General features: G+C 39.5%; 1 pseudogene; it reads left to right on the top strand.

The window, feature by feature from the left end:
• The first annotated feature begins 11,228 nt into the window (after positions 1-11,228).
• On the top strand, positions 11,229-12,867 carry LOC149181238 (nuclear pore complex protein NUP50B-like; annotated as a pseudogene).
• Positions 12,868-13,346: the final 479 nt, after the last annotated feature.

The raw sequence follows: 13,346 nt of genomic DNA, 5'->3' as shown, positions 1-13,346 counted from the left end.
TTACAATGTTAGAGAGTATATCCAACCAGCATCACATTTGCAAATAAGAAGCTCCAAGATAGAAATAGCCCAAATCCATACATCAAAATTCATCCATCATCCAAAATAATCCTCCAAGGAAAAAGTGTGAAATTCTCTAAAGATAGAGAGATCCCAAGTCAAGTGATGATACAAATGAATCCAACTAACTCCTATTTATACACCAATTAGGAGTTTGATTTAGCTAATGAGCCTACATTAGCCCCTAAAAATAAAATAATGTGCAAATGACATAACTTTGGTGACAAGCCCACCAAACTAGCTCACAAATGAAAAGATAAGCCTCTCAAGAGGACAAATAATAATCTATGCATGTCGTAGGGCCCTCTAAGAGGCCTAATGAGGTCCATGGGTGCCACAATGAAGAATAAGACCCTCAAAAGCAGTGGACAAGGGGTTGGCCCCTTGTAATAACTTGTGGTGCTCCAAATGACTGTGGGGGCACACAAGTGTCCTCATGGGTCTCCAAACAAGTCGAAGATGCCTGTAGGTTGCCCTCAAGGGCTAGGATGACAATGTAGGAGATGCCACATCATCGTAGAAGTCCTGGATCATCTGCCAAGTGTGTGGTGTAGATCTGGGGCTAACTGGGCATGATGGATCAGGTGCATCCTCCTCGTCCAATAAGTGAACCACGAGCAATCTCTGAATGGCTGTGGGGATCCATGAAGTGCAATCTGCTGCTATGGAGGCCCATGGCTCTCAACGCTCACCCTATATGTGCCAATGTAGCCCTTTGGAGGATTAGGACCCCGTATAGGGAGACCAAACCCCAAATGGAAACCATCTGCAATCTTGCATAAGATCCAATGCATCCCCTAGGCTTCCAGTACAACAAGTCATTAGAGAAATCGAGTAAATGAGCTTACCTAATCATGGACCACAGGTGGGGACTTCATAATGGCCTGCCCTTCCATAATGGGCTTTGGGTGTGCCAATGTCTCCTAAACTCCCAATGGGGTTAACCAAGTACCCTATTAGGTGGTTTCTGCTTCTAAAGGGGATAATATAGTCAAGGTACATCTGTCAAAGGTGGTGGCATGTGGTAGATAGGTGAATGATGTAGGGAATGAGAGGGGGCAGCCCTGGGTCACATGCTGGGACACAAGGGTAGCCAATAAGAGGGAAGCCCACACTTGGGTTTATAATGTATAGGAGGGAGCAATCGTGGTACATGAGGTGCCCTGACCTTGATTTTTCCACCCTTCTTTTATGCCTTTTTCCTTTTTTATGATTTTCTTTGATTAACTACTCGGAGCTCAAGGGGTTAGAGCATGATGTGTATGATATAACAGTGAATTAACCCCTTTAAGGTGGGGTGGTTCATTGCCCCCCAAGGGTTGGGACAATCATGGGTTACTATATGATGAGGAAGGTTAATAGAATCTGTTGGAACCAAGGTGACGACCATGATGATGAGGTAGAGCTTCATGTAATGGCTTTTGCCCATGTGCTAAATGCTTTTGTCCCGACCATCTTTTGCATTTTGTGGTACTTTTCCTGTTGAATGTGGCCATATATGCTTTTGACTTTCTTTTTAATTGCATCAATCTCCGGGCTTCATTCCAAGCCATGACCCAAGGTGTGGGCAAGGGGAAGGGGTGAGCTGACCCTATGTGGACCCGATGGAGGAATGTGGACCCAGGTGGGAGAAGTGATGGATGGGGTAATAATGAATGGAAAGGGGGTAATGTAAGCGGATAAGGGAGCGGGACCACGCAACCAAAATCGGGGTTTCCCATGAAATACCATCCTTGAAACAAGTGGTCAGTAAAAGAGATCCATGAGACTAGAATCCAAGGTTAAGTCCTAAAAGGGGTCTAGGGGACAGAAGCATAGACCTAGCCCATTCTTTTCGCCGAATCCCCCCATTAATCCATACCCAGAAGTGTCCATGATAAGCAAACTACAAGACTCAATTTCAAAATGACAAGGCATACCTTTAGCTTCGGGAGGCCCACCTTCAAACATACGATCATGGCAGATGGGCGAGGGACCACATGGCTGGCTCAGGTGGTGGAGAAATGGCACAATGAGCTAGTTGATGGCTGCAAGGGGCTGCTGGCTACCGATTGAGGACCATCTTGGAGAAATTTTTTCTCCTAGGGATATTACCCACAAAATGGTGGGTAACAAAACCCATGCCTCAAGAATGACAATAATAAATTTATTTTTCTCTCTACATCAAATACATAAATCATGATTACATATGTCATTATGAAGGCCGAACCTAGTTACATATTTCAACATGAGCAACACCTAGGGCAAGAGATTTTATGGATGAAATTTGATTGGATGCCCACCAAAATGATAGGTCATGTAGTCAAGACCTACCTCTTGATGTTTAGGCTCTCAAACCATCAAAAAGCCTCCTCCCTAAAATTTAGTTCCAAGCCCTAGATTCTCTTTCCTAGCCTTAAAAGGACCGAATTTGAAAAGAGAAAATTATGGAAAAATTTAAGGCTGATCACCAAAGCCTTGGACTAGTGCCTTTCCCTTTGGGCATATGGAGTCAAGGATGCTCTAGATAAGCCAAAATCATTGCTAAGGATGCTGAATTTGATGCCCTAGATATCAAAATTCCAACATTTACCCACTTAATGATAAATGGAGTTTTGTGGGAGAGCTTTAAAAAGATTCGCCAATAGGAACATTCATTGCATGTTATGCATGAGTAACATATGCAACATTCATCTAGATAGCCTTCAAAATTTATTTTCAACAAATTAGGGCACAAACTAGCATAATCTAGAAGCAATAGTTCCATACATTAGACATTCAAAATGATAATATTCAACAAAGAGCACTTACAAGATAACATGCAATATATCCATCCATTTGCCAAAGAATAGCTCCAAAGACAATCCAAATTTAGTTTCCACACATCAAAATGCATTCCAAGAATCTCCAATAGCAACAAAGAAACAAATGTGAGTTCTTGTAAGAGGTTTGAAATTTCCAAGTGTGTGATGATGAGAGATTCAAATGAGATTTCTCTAATATATATGTGGTCTAACATGATCTATTTAGCCTACAAGCCCCTAAAATCATAAAGTGGTGGGCAAGAAACACCCCTAGGTCACAGGTCGACCTAGTAACCAATGTAAAAACATAATAATCAACCCATAAAGAGGCTGAAATGTTGACGTCATGCATGCGAAGGCCCTTCTAGGGCATACGTTGGGTTCCTCCAACGCTAATTGAGTGTAGAAGGCTACAGAATCATGATATAGGGGTTGGCTCCTAGACCTCCATGCAAATCATCCTGTGGACCCCAGTTTTGGATTTGGGGCACAAAAGTTGGTCATGGGTCTCCTGGTGGTGAAATAGCATGGTTCTACGCCAACTTTGAGGGCTTGAGGATGGTGCTAGCCCTCCCATGTCTCAAGGGGTGAGACAAACCTCATCTGGGCCTCGGATCAACTGCCAAACCACGTGATCACTGCTAAGCTGGCTGTGGCATGTTGTCCCAAGTGCATCATCTCTTGAAGGATGTGGGGTGAAGTGCAGACTATTGGGGGTTTTGTAGCTTCCCATGGAATGAAGTGATGCTATGCAAGTAATAGGAGTCCCATGGCTCTCAAAACTTCACTTGTAGGGTGTCAATATGATCCTCTGGTGGACTTGGGCCCTAGTTAAGTTGCCTAATCCATAATAAAACCACCCGCCGATCACAAACAATATCTAGTGCTACAACTTATGACACTAGGTACATTTAATCATTTTTGCATCTAAGTGAACCAAGCTTGCAAGTAATGGGCAATGTGGCACTTCATACAAAGTCTCTCTTCCAGAATTGAGGCCTTAGTCACATAAAGGTGTTATCTCCCTAGGTAGGAGTGGCTAATAGATGAACCTATTAGGCATTTCCAACCCCCAAAGAGAAGTGACATGTCCTTAGTCATCCCTTCAATTGATAGCTTTTATGTGAATGATGATGGAATAGATGGGAAGAAGGGATTTTGGGGCCAAATGCCATGCTCAAAGGGGTAGCAATGCCGAGGAATTCCACATTTCAAGTGTATAGATGTGAGGAGGGAACATCTCTACAGATTGCATATTTAAAGTAAGAATTACAATAACATGCAAGTTGGACATGACTTAGTAGGTATGAAGTTGTAAATGACTTAGCAGAGATAACAATGTTTGAGAGTTGTTGTAATTGGGTCACTATCCCTGGTACGGGAGCCCAAAAGATCTTATTATTTTTTTATTATTATTAAGGGTGGCAGGGTGGTGCTAGGCAAGGAAGTTGTAGCTTCCTTCAGGAGGTTGTCGCCTCCTTCTAGTGGGAGCTGGTAAACCAAGGGTTGTAGCCCTTCTAGTTGTAGTTGGTAAAGCTAGAAGTTGTAGCTTCCTTTCAAGATATAAATAAATTGTTAATACAAATCTTGTGTACTTTTGATGTGATATGATTGGTTAATGCTCTGTGATATTAAATTGTTAGAAAAAGTGAAATACTAATTCACCCCCCTTAGTATTTCCAACAATTGGTATCACAGCAAGTTACCTTCAGAACAATCTAATCACTAGAAGGAAGATCATGAACAAATATGGATGAAATGAAATGCCTCTCCAAACACAATTTAGGTATTTGATGGAAATGATTATGCATTATGGAGCAATAGCATGGAAACCTACTTGAAGGATTTAGGAGTGGATGTTTGGCTCTCCATTGTTAATGGCTACAAGAATCTGAAAAATCCTCCAACTGATCTAGATGAGAAGAATTTGTTCAACTGTAATTCAAAAGCTCATCATGCCATCACAAGTGGATTGTCAAGAACCATAAGGACCAAGGTGATGACATGCACCACAGCTAAACAGGTTTGGGATAAACTTAAAAGTCTTTATGAAGGTGATGATAAAGTCAAGTAGGTCAAATTTCAACGACTTAGAGCACAGTTTGAAAATCTGAAAATGGATGAAACAAAAAATATTGCAACTTGTTTACTCAGAGTAGACAAAGTTATTAACGCCATTAGAGGATTAGATGAAGAAGTCAAAGAATCTTTGATCATACAAAAGGGGCTAAGATTGCTTCCTTTGAGATACAATGCCAAGGTATCTACCATAGAAGAAACCAAGGCTTTGAACAATATGACAATGGATGAATTACATGGCACCCTTCCAGCATACCAAATGAGAATAGATACGAAAACCAAACAATCAATCATAGAAGCAACTTTCAAAGCCATGAAGAAGACAAGAAACAAAGAACTCAAGGTAGAAGGAACACTAGGCAATGAATCAGATGAAGAAGAAGCAAATTTTGTTAGGAAGCTCAAGAGGGGAACTGGAAAACACAAAGGTAAGTTACCCTTTAAATGTTTCAGTTGTGGCAGAATAGGTCATTATGCTAAGAGATGTCCTTTTGGGGAAAATAAAAGCTTCCACAAGAAAAATCTTTATTCTAAAGAAGACAACAATTATTTAGATGAAAGTGATATAGAAGAAGGGGATGCAAGAGAAGTTCTCTTCATAACCCAAGAAACCCAAAATAATGATCATGATGAAGAGGTCATTGATTCAAATGAAGAAACAAAAGAACCAAACATGAAAATAGATTCTTTTTGGGGACTAAAAAATGATTCAGAAACTGAACAGGAAGATGATGATCTTAAAGAAAAATTGAAGAATAATGAAAAGGAAAATGCGAAGCTCAGAAACAAAATTAGAGAATTAAAAAACCTACTTGAAAAACATGATGAAGAAAATATCTCTTTAAAGGTCCATCTTGAAGAAGCAAAAAGAGTTGAGGAAGTAATAAAGATCCAGATGAAGAAGAAAGAAGAAGATTGTAAGAAGCTTGAAGAGGAAGTTGTGTCATTGAGGGTTGAAGTTGATAAGCTCAATAAGAACTTGAACAACTCGCTAGTGATGGATAGCATTCTTAGTTGTCAAAGACCACCAGGCAATAAAACAGGTCTTGGTTATACAAGTACATCTTCAAGCAAAGAGGACATAACTGTTGAAATTCTAGTGATGCAATGACTAGAATAGTTTTTCACAACTGATAACTACTTCTATTGATACAAACAGTTCCTTCTTTATCCTTTAATCAACAAGTAGCTATACATGAAAAATTTCAACCATTAATTCTTCAACAAGAGCAGTAAATAGAGATCACAGTAGACAATGAACAATAGACAATAAGCAAGAGACAAGAGACACCAAGATTAGGCTCACAGCCAGGGCAAAACCCACAAGGGGAAAACCCAAAAATTCTTTCCTTATGAGAGAGAGATTTTGTCCATCAATAGTACATCAAAATGTTCCAATAAATCCAAAATAGTCAACAATGAAATACCCAATCAAAGTCTGCTCATTAAGAGGAGAGAGATTCTACTTCTATCCAATGAGTAAGGTCTGCAAAGAGGCCGAAACTTAGGCCTGTAGTCACTATGATAGGAGGCCGAAGTTTTCATTGTAGTTACCACAAAAGTCTGCCAACGAACTGTCAAGAATTTGGCCCTAAAACCCTCAATCAACTTGAGGATAATGTCATAACAAAAGAGCAAGCTATCAATCAGATTCTTTTGTAGGTTTTAACATAACAGATGCCAAAAGATGCTGAAATTTCCCAAGTCAAGAGTAGTCAACAAAAGGAGTCAACGCAGTTGTAATGAAAACCCTTATTTGACCTTCGCATGTGTAGACAAGTTTTGAGATTGCAGATTGAATTGATGTGATTCATGGTGGACAAAATGAGGGTCAATGGACTTATATAAATAGGCGTCATGTGAGGGCTAATTAGCCCTAATGGGGCTGACATGTAAACCTTATAGGAGCTGACTTGTGGGGCTTAGATGAGCCAACTTGTAGGTTACCAAAGATTGATTTCTTTATTGTGTTTGCAATGAAAAATGCCGATCATAGCTACATCATATTTTAACAATAAGCTCCAAGCCTCTGAAGGAAGAAACTAAAAGGGAGTTTAGAAATGTTGCTGCTTCAAGAAGTTTTGTTGATATTCCCAAGAACATCCATCACGAAGAAGATTAACAATGGATTGAACCACCTCCAAGACAGAACAACTTCAGAATATCATCCTACTCTCCTAGATATGAGAATATTTTTCTTGGTCATTGTTACTCTTGCGGAAATTTCGGACATAAAGCAATTCATTGTAAAATCAATACAAGATGCAATTATGCAAGAAGCAAGAATGATTATGGATTTGCAAGAAATGACCATAGATCAAGAATTGTTCATGGATCTACCAACAAAAACTACAATCCATTTGAACCACTAATGAATTAGAACATTGTATGCTACAAGTGCAATAATATTGGTCACAAGGCACAGGATTGCAGGCTTGTGAAAGAAAATGCTCCAATCATAAAGACAAAGAAGCCAACTATGATATGGGAAAGGAAAAAGAAGGAAGATTGCAATCTAGCATTGATCGTTGAAGATAAAGAAGATGAATGGTACATAGACAATGGATGCTTGACACATATGACAAGAGATCAAAACAATTTTTGTCAGCCTAAAAGGAAAAAGCAACAGTGTTGTGTTTGGAGATAACTCCTCCATTAAGATACTTGGAAAAGGTGTAGTAAATCTTGGAAGTGAACATGTCAAAGCAACAAATGTTTTGTTGGTTGAGGATTTGAAGCACAATCTCCTCAGTGTCAGCAAAATGTGTGATCAAGGGTATAATCTCTTGTTTGATTCTCAGAAATGCAAAATTAGAGAAGAAGACTTAGGAATATTGGTTGCAACAACTACAAGAAGACCAAACAACATATACATTCTAGATCAAGCAGAGCAAAAGAAAATTCCATCCAAGCAAAAGAGCTCCAGGAACAATAAAGAAGGAAAGGACAAGAAGACAAAATTAGTGTTGAATGCGATGTATTCAGGGGGAGTAGCCCAAAAGAAACAAGTCACCCTTTGCCCTCGATGTCAAAGGGAGAGAAAGGAAGAGAAGCATTGAGACAAGGGGAGCGTGAGTGTTGACATCATTGACAAAGGGGGAGATTGTTAGAATAAATTGTCATTGATGTCAGGGTGAATGAGCCATTGGTACAGTGCACTTGTTTGATGATATGCATGCACAAGTTAGTGAATTTGGATGCAAGAACACTCTATATTGGTAGTCGTTTTCATGCCATGTTGTTTGATAAGTGGTACACCTTGTGGGTCCTCTTCGTTGGAAAGATATTCAAGTTTGAAGTTTGTTGCCCCAAATATTAGGTGTGCTGCCAGTTCATGCTCCAAGAAACCATGGTCTAAATAGTTCATTGTTGCCCCTTGAAGATCTAAATTATGATTTATTTTGCCTTTGTCCGTATGGCCCTCATTACAGTCCTCATTTTCAAGACAAAATAATTAATTTTCATCCAATTATCTTTAGTTCAGCTCTTGTAAATGGAAGTGACTTTTAAAGTGAATTATTTATGTCTCTAGGATCAAGTCGACCCCAAAATAGGCCTCTCCAAACTATATATATAACCTACCTGTGGAGCATCAAAAGCTCATGAATTTGGTGCATCTGGATAGATATATCTATGGAGTAGCTTGTGGTTAATAAAAGAAGAAATCTCCTGATATGAAGAGCAAGGATCAAGGCTAATGGAGTGAGTATTTCTCTGATCTGAAGTAGGAGACCGAGATTTTTGTTGAGGCATTTCTTTGAGTGTTGGACATATCTTTTGTTTGATTTCTAAGGCAGATGCAAGCTTCTGAACAAATCCGAACCTGAGGCTTCACCTGCGGCAAAATTCAATCTGCCTGAGGTAGACTTCGGCCTGCTCTGAGGCCCCCTTCTGAGACAGATTTTGGCCTCCTTCAAGACTGTTCCTGAGGAAGAATCTGGGCCCCTTCCTGAAGCAGACCTAGGCTATATCCTGAAGCAGTTCAGCCTGTGTTGAGGTAGTTTTCTAACACTGTAAGTGCATACTTTCGTTTGATTTCTGAGGTCAAGTTCAAGGAGAAAATGTTCATTGTCCAGGACTGTTAAAAGGCTTTATCCGAGACAGATTGAGGTCTGTTCAGAGGCCCTATCCCAGGCAGACTGAAGCCTGTACAAGCAGCCATTGAAGAGGAGATTGGAAGAATGTCTAAGGGTAGTTAAATTACATTCCTTGAGCAAAATCGAAGGGCATATTAAGGGCACCTTCGAAGGCAGAGCTAAGGACAATTTTCAGGCCATATCAGTGAGTAAGGAGGCACATACAGAGTCCTAAAGTTCTACTATAGTATTGATGAACTGAGGTATGAAATAGAATCCTTCTTTCATTATTGGACTGTATTTTCTTGAATATCTCTACAGATTGTGTTAGACACACATGGAATGTGAGCAGATATGAGTGATAAAACAGTGAATTGCATTTACTATTAACATTGATGGACATTTATAATACATTCTTGTGACTGTTGGATTCATCTTCCAACATCTCTTGGACTCCTTTTGACTGTTCAACTTCTTCACTATAACCCTTAGTGGATTAGGTTTCCAACATTCCCCCCCTTAATCCGAAGGGGTATGTACGAGTCCAAGAAGAGAGATATAATACAACATACAATAATGCATGACAACAATAGGCTGAATGTGCTCTCTAAAATGAAAGTATAAGGTGGGAGAACTTGAGGTTTCAACCGACAGTGGTTTAAGGATTACCAGCAACACTGGAACGCTTAGTGCAGTTCCCAGAACTCTTCCAAATCTGGCAAGAAGCTGAAGTCTTCTGTTAGAGGAAGTGTCCCCAATTCTTTGAGGGAGAAGCTCAACCTGAAGAGGGAGGTCTCAACCCTGCATAGATGGTTTAAGGCTGACCACCAACCAAAGGCATGCTCAGGGGCATCTCTGTCTCTGGCTACAACTTTGAATCTGGTATGGCAGGTTGTGGCTTAGGCTCGCTTGATGTGGCTTTGAAGCTTGTAGATGACCATCACTTCCCCCCCCTGTCAAATACAAGGTGAGATGATGGAGAAAACTCAACTGCAAGACTTTTCAATACTCTAGAAGAAATTTTGACATATGACTGAAATATCTTCTTGGCTGTTGAATCCCATTGCCAAGAAGTGATCCATCCAAGATGAATCTTTGTTCTTGCAGGAGGCTTGTTTTTGAAGCATTTGTTTGAAGAATGAGTGGTTTTATGACAGTGCTCACATGGATGAAGATCAAAACAATGATCTTTCATATGGCCAACTCGGTCACAATGTTGGCATTTAACATTATGTTGTTGTTGCTGTGGAAGAGGAGCAGAATCTGGAACATCTGAAGGTGAACTGTCATGAAGGAATCCAACACTCTGAAATTGGATGGGCTTTGAGTAATCTGGAATATGAAAGGACACATCCTTGTCATATCCAAGACCAGTTATGTGCTTGTTATGGAAAAGCTCTTCCCAAGGTCTGATGATGGGCTTGGGAAGTGCAGGCTGAATTTTTGCTTCTTTCTGCAAATCTACTCCTTTATTGGGTACTAGATTGATTTTCTGCTTATGGGAGTCTATCTCAATGTTATGAATAGAAACAGGTTCAGAATGATGACTCCACTACTATAATTCTTCTTGCTGAAGCTGAGATTCAAGTTGCAAAAACTCTATCTTTTCTTGTGCACCTTGAAGACAAATTTGAATATCAGAAATAGTGTCCTTGCTGATTTTAACGGTGCTTTCAACACTAGACACGATTAGAGTTTTCAATAACTCTAATACATTGTCAATTTGATCCATTTAAAACTTAAAATTTTCTTGCAATTCCACCCTTCAACAATTAGCAAATAGTAATGAGGAAAATAAATACTGACTTGAGGTCTTAACTCATATGCTATTGATTTTGCTAAGCAAAAACAATCTTCTAGCTATGCTTTGAACAAGGTATATAATAATCCTGATCTTATGTTTTGAGACAACACTGGTTAATCCACACTCAACATACAACTCAATATTCCACAAATGCCTCAAGAGGATTTGAATTTGATCATCCCAAGTCCAAGTCCTTTATGAGGGTTGCTTCAAGATCAAACAGTTTTCCAACCAACTCCAAGTGAAGGTTCATCGAATTGAATCCTCTTCCGGTGAAATGCCTAATCCATTTGCAACCATAGAATTGGTTCCACCTACTGCTACTCCGCAAGTGGTAGATGCCTCTGAATTCGACAGAGCTTAACACAGAAGAGCCAGTTCATGCTATTCCCGTAAAGGCATTCTGGGCATTAGAGAGTTGCTGGAATGTCTTGTTTTTCCTTCTCCAGCTTCTCCTTTGACACTAAAATAACACCATTTGGATCAACCCCAAAGTTTAACTTTAGCTCAACATCCGCTTTTGGTTCTCTATCAAGTACAGGGTCACTGACTAGCACATGATCCTTGTTTGGGACAAAGCTAGTCAGTGATGATTCAGCTCCAATTGATTCACCTGGAACTACAAGTGACAGTGCAAAATCGCTCTAGCTATTTGGAGAACCAACAATTGAGAAAGCTTCTATGGCTGGAAGTGGCTTCGGTAGTCTTGAAGAAGTATCAATAGAAACACGTGAAGAGAAAGAAAAAGCAATGTTTACTGTTGATGCTTCTCTTTTTCAGTATATAAATGGGGGATGGAAGGAACGAGGAAAGGGTGAACTTAAACTGAACATCCCCACAGTAGATACTGGAAGGGCAAGGCTTGTGATGAGGTCAAGAGGTAACTATAGGTTGATCCTCAATACTAATCTTTATTGAGATATGAAACTGACGAGTATGGAGCAACACGGTTTTTCTTTTGCTTGCATCAACAATGTAGGTGATGGTAAGGATGGCCTTGTTGGTGTAAAACCTAAGTTGCACGAAACGGGGAAACGCGGAAGCGAAACGAAACGGGGAAGCGAAACGAAACGCGACCTCCCCAAATTTTGGAAACGGGGAAACGCGAATATATATAATAATATATATATATATATTAAAAATATTTAAAAATTATTATTATATATATGTGCAATCATAAAGCATGAATGATACATTTACTTACATAAACATTTAAACATTAAGATTAAATTTACATCACATTTACTACCTGGAAACCCTAAAAAAAATTAAAAACAAATTAAAAAAAAAAAAAATAAATAAAAAAAAAGTGTTTTTTTGGGGGAAACGTGGCACAGACAGCCTGGAAACGCGTTTCCGGCCGTACGGCCAAGTTTCCGTTTCGGGAAACGTGGCCGTACGGCCGGAAACGCGTTTCCAGGCCGTACGGTACGCGGAAACGCGTTTCCGTTTCGTTTCCGTACGGAAACGGACCCTGTACCTGCGTTTCCTGCAACTTAGTGTAAAACAGTTCTTTTTGGAAGAGTTGGTGATTGCTCCACTCTCAGCAAACACACTTGCTAAGAGAATTCCCTCCTTCTAGCGCTTCCAGAGTATACATATATATATATATATATATATATATCTATATATATATATATATATATATATATATCTATATATATATATATATATATATATATATATATATAAGCCAATGCACCATAAAGACTCAATCAATACTCTCAGTGTTCAGCCAAATTTAACACAATTCAATGTTCAACGCAGAATAGCAATGACAACATGTAAAAACTTTACCATAAAGAGAACTGACCGACCTTCAATGCATCAAGGACTGGCTAGAGAAAGCACATGTAGTATTCCAACACATGGACTGAGTGCTCCATTCAAAGATTAAACTCCTTACGGACTTTAAGGCTCAATGTGCTGAGAATTCAACAGATTTCTACCAATGTATTGAAACTTCGTACAGAGATTGCTAGGAGATGAGCCAGTGTATCGATACAATACAAAGAGGATAAACTTAGAGGGAGAGAATCAACAGAGTAGATGGGCAGAGATCTAGTCATTGGGCAGGCAGAGAGACAGAGCTGAGAAATGTTACCTCTATGCTGACAAATGCTTAGAAAGACACAAACCCACAAGCTTCATTGAGACAAAGAAGTGCAAGTTTACATAGGCCACAAAAACAATTGGATGACACAAGATTGAGCAAATTACAAAGGAACTCGCTCCGATACCATGTTAGACACACATGGAATGTGAGCAGACATGAGTGATAAAACAGTGAATTGCATTTACTATTAACATTGACGTCCATTTATAATACATTCTTGTGACTGTTGGATTCATATTCCAACGTCTATTGGACTCCTTTTGGCTGTTCAACTTCCTCACCATAACCCTTAGCGGATTAGGTGTCCAACATATTGCATATTTAAAGTAAGAGTTACAGTAGCATGCAAGTTGGACATGAATAAAGGGCAGATACGAAGTTGTAAATGACTTAACAAAGATAGTAATGTTTGAGGATTGTTGTAATTG

This window comes from Pinus tabuliformis, chromosome 3_2 (genome assembly GCF_031772625.1).
Source record: "Pinus tabuliformis cultivar Carrire ecotype Pingquan chromosome 3_2, CPIR1, whole genome shotgun sequence".
NCBI classification, from domain to species: Eukaryota; Viridiplantae; Streptophyta; class Pinopsida; order Pinales; family Pinaceae; genus Pinus; species Pinus tabuliformis.
Note: the sequence above shows the minus strand (reverse complement) of the source record. Positions and strands in the feature narration are given on the sequence as shown.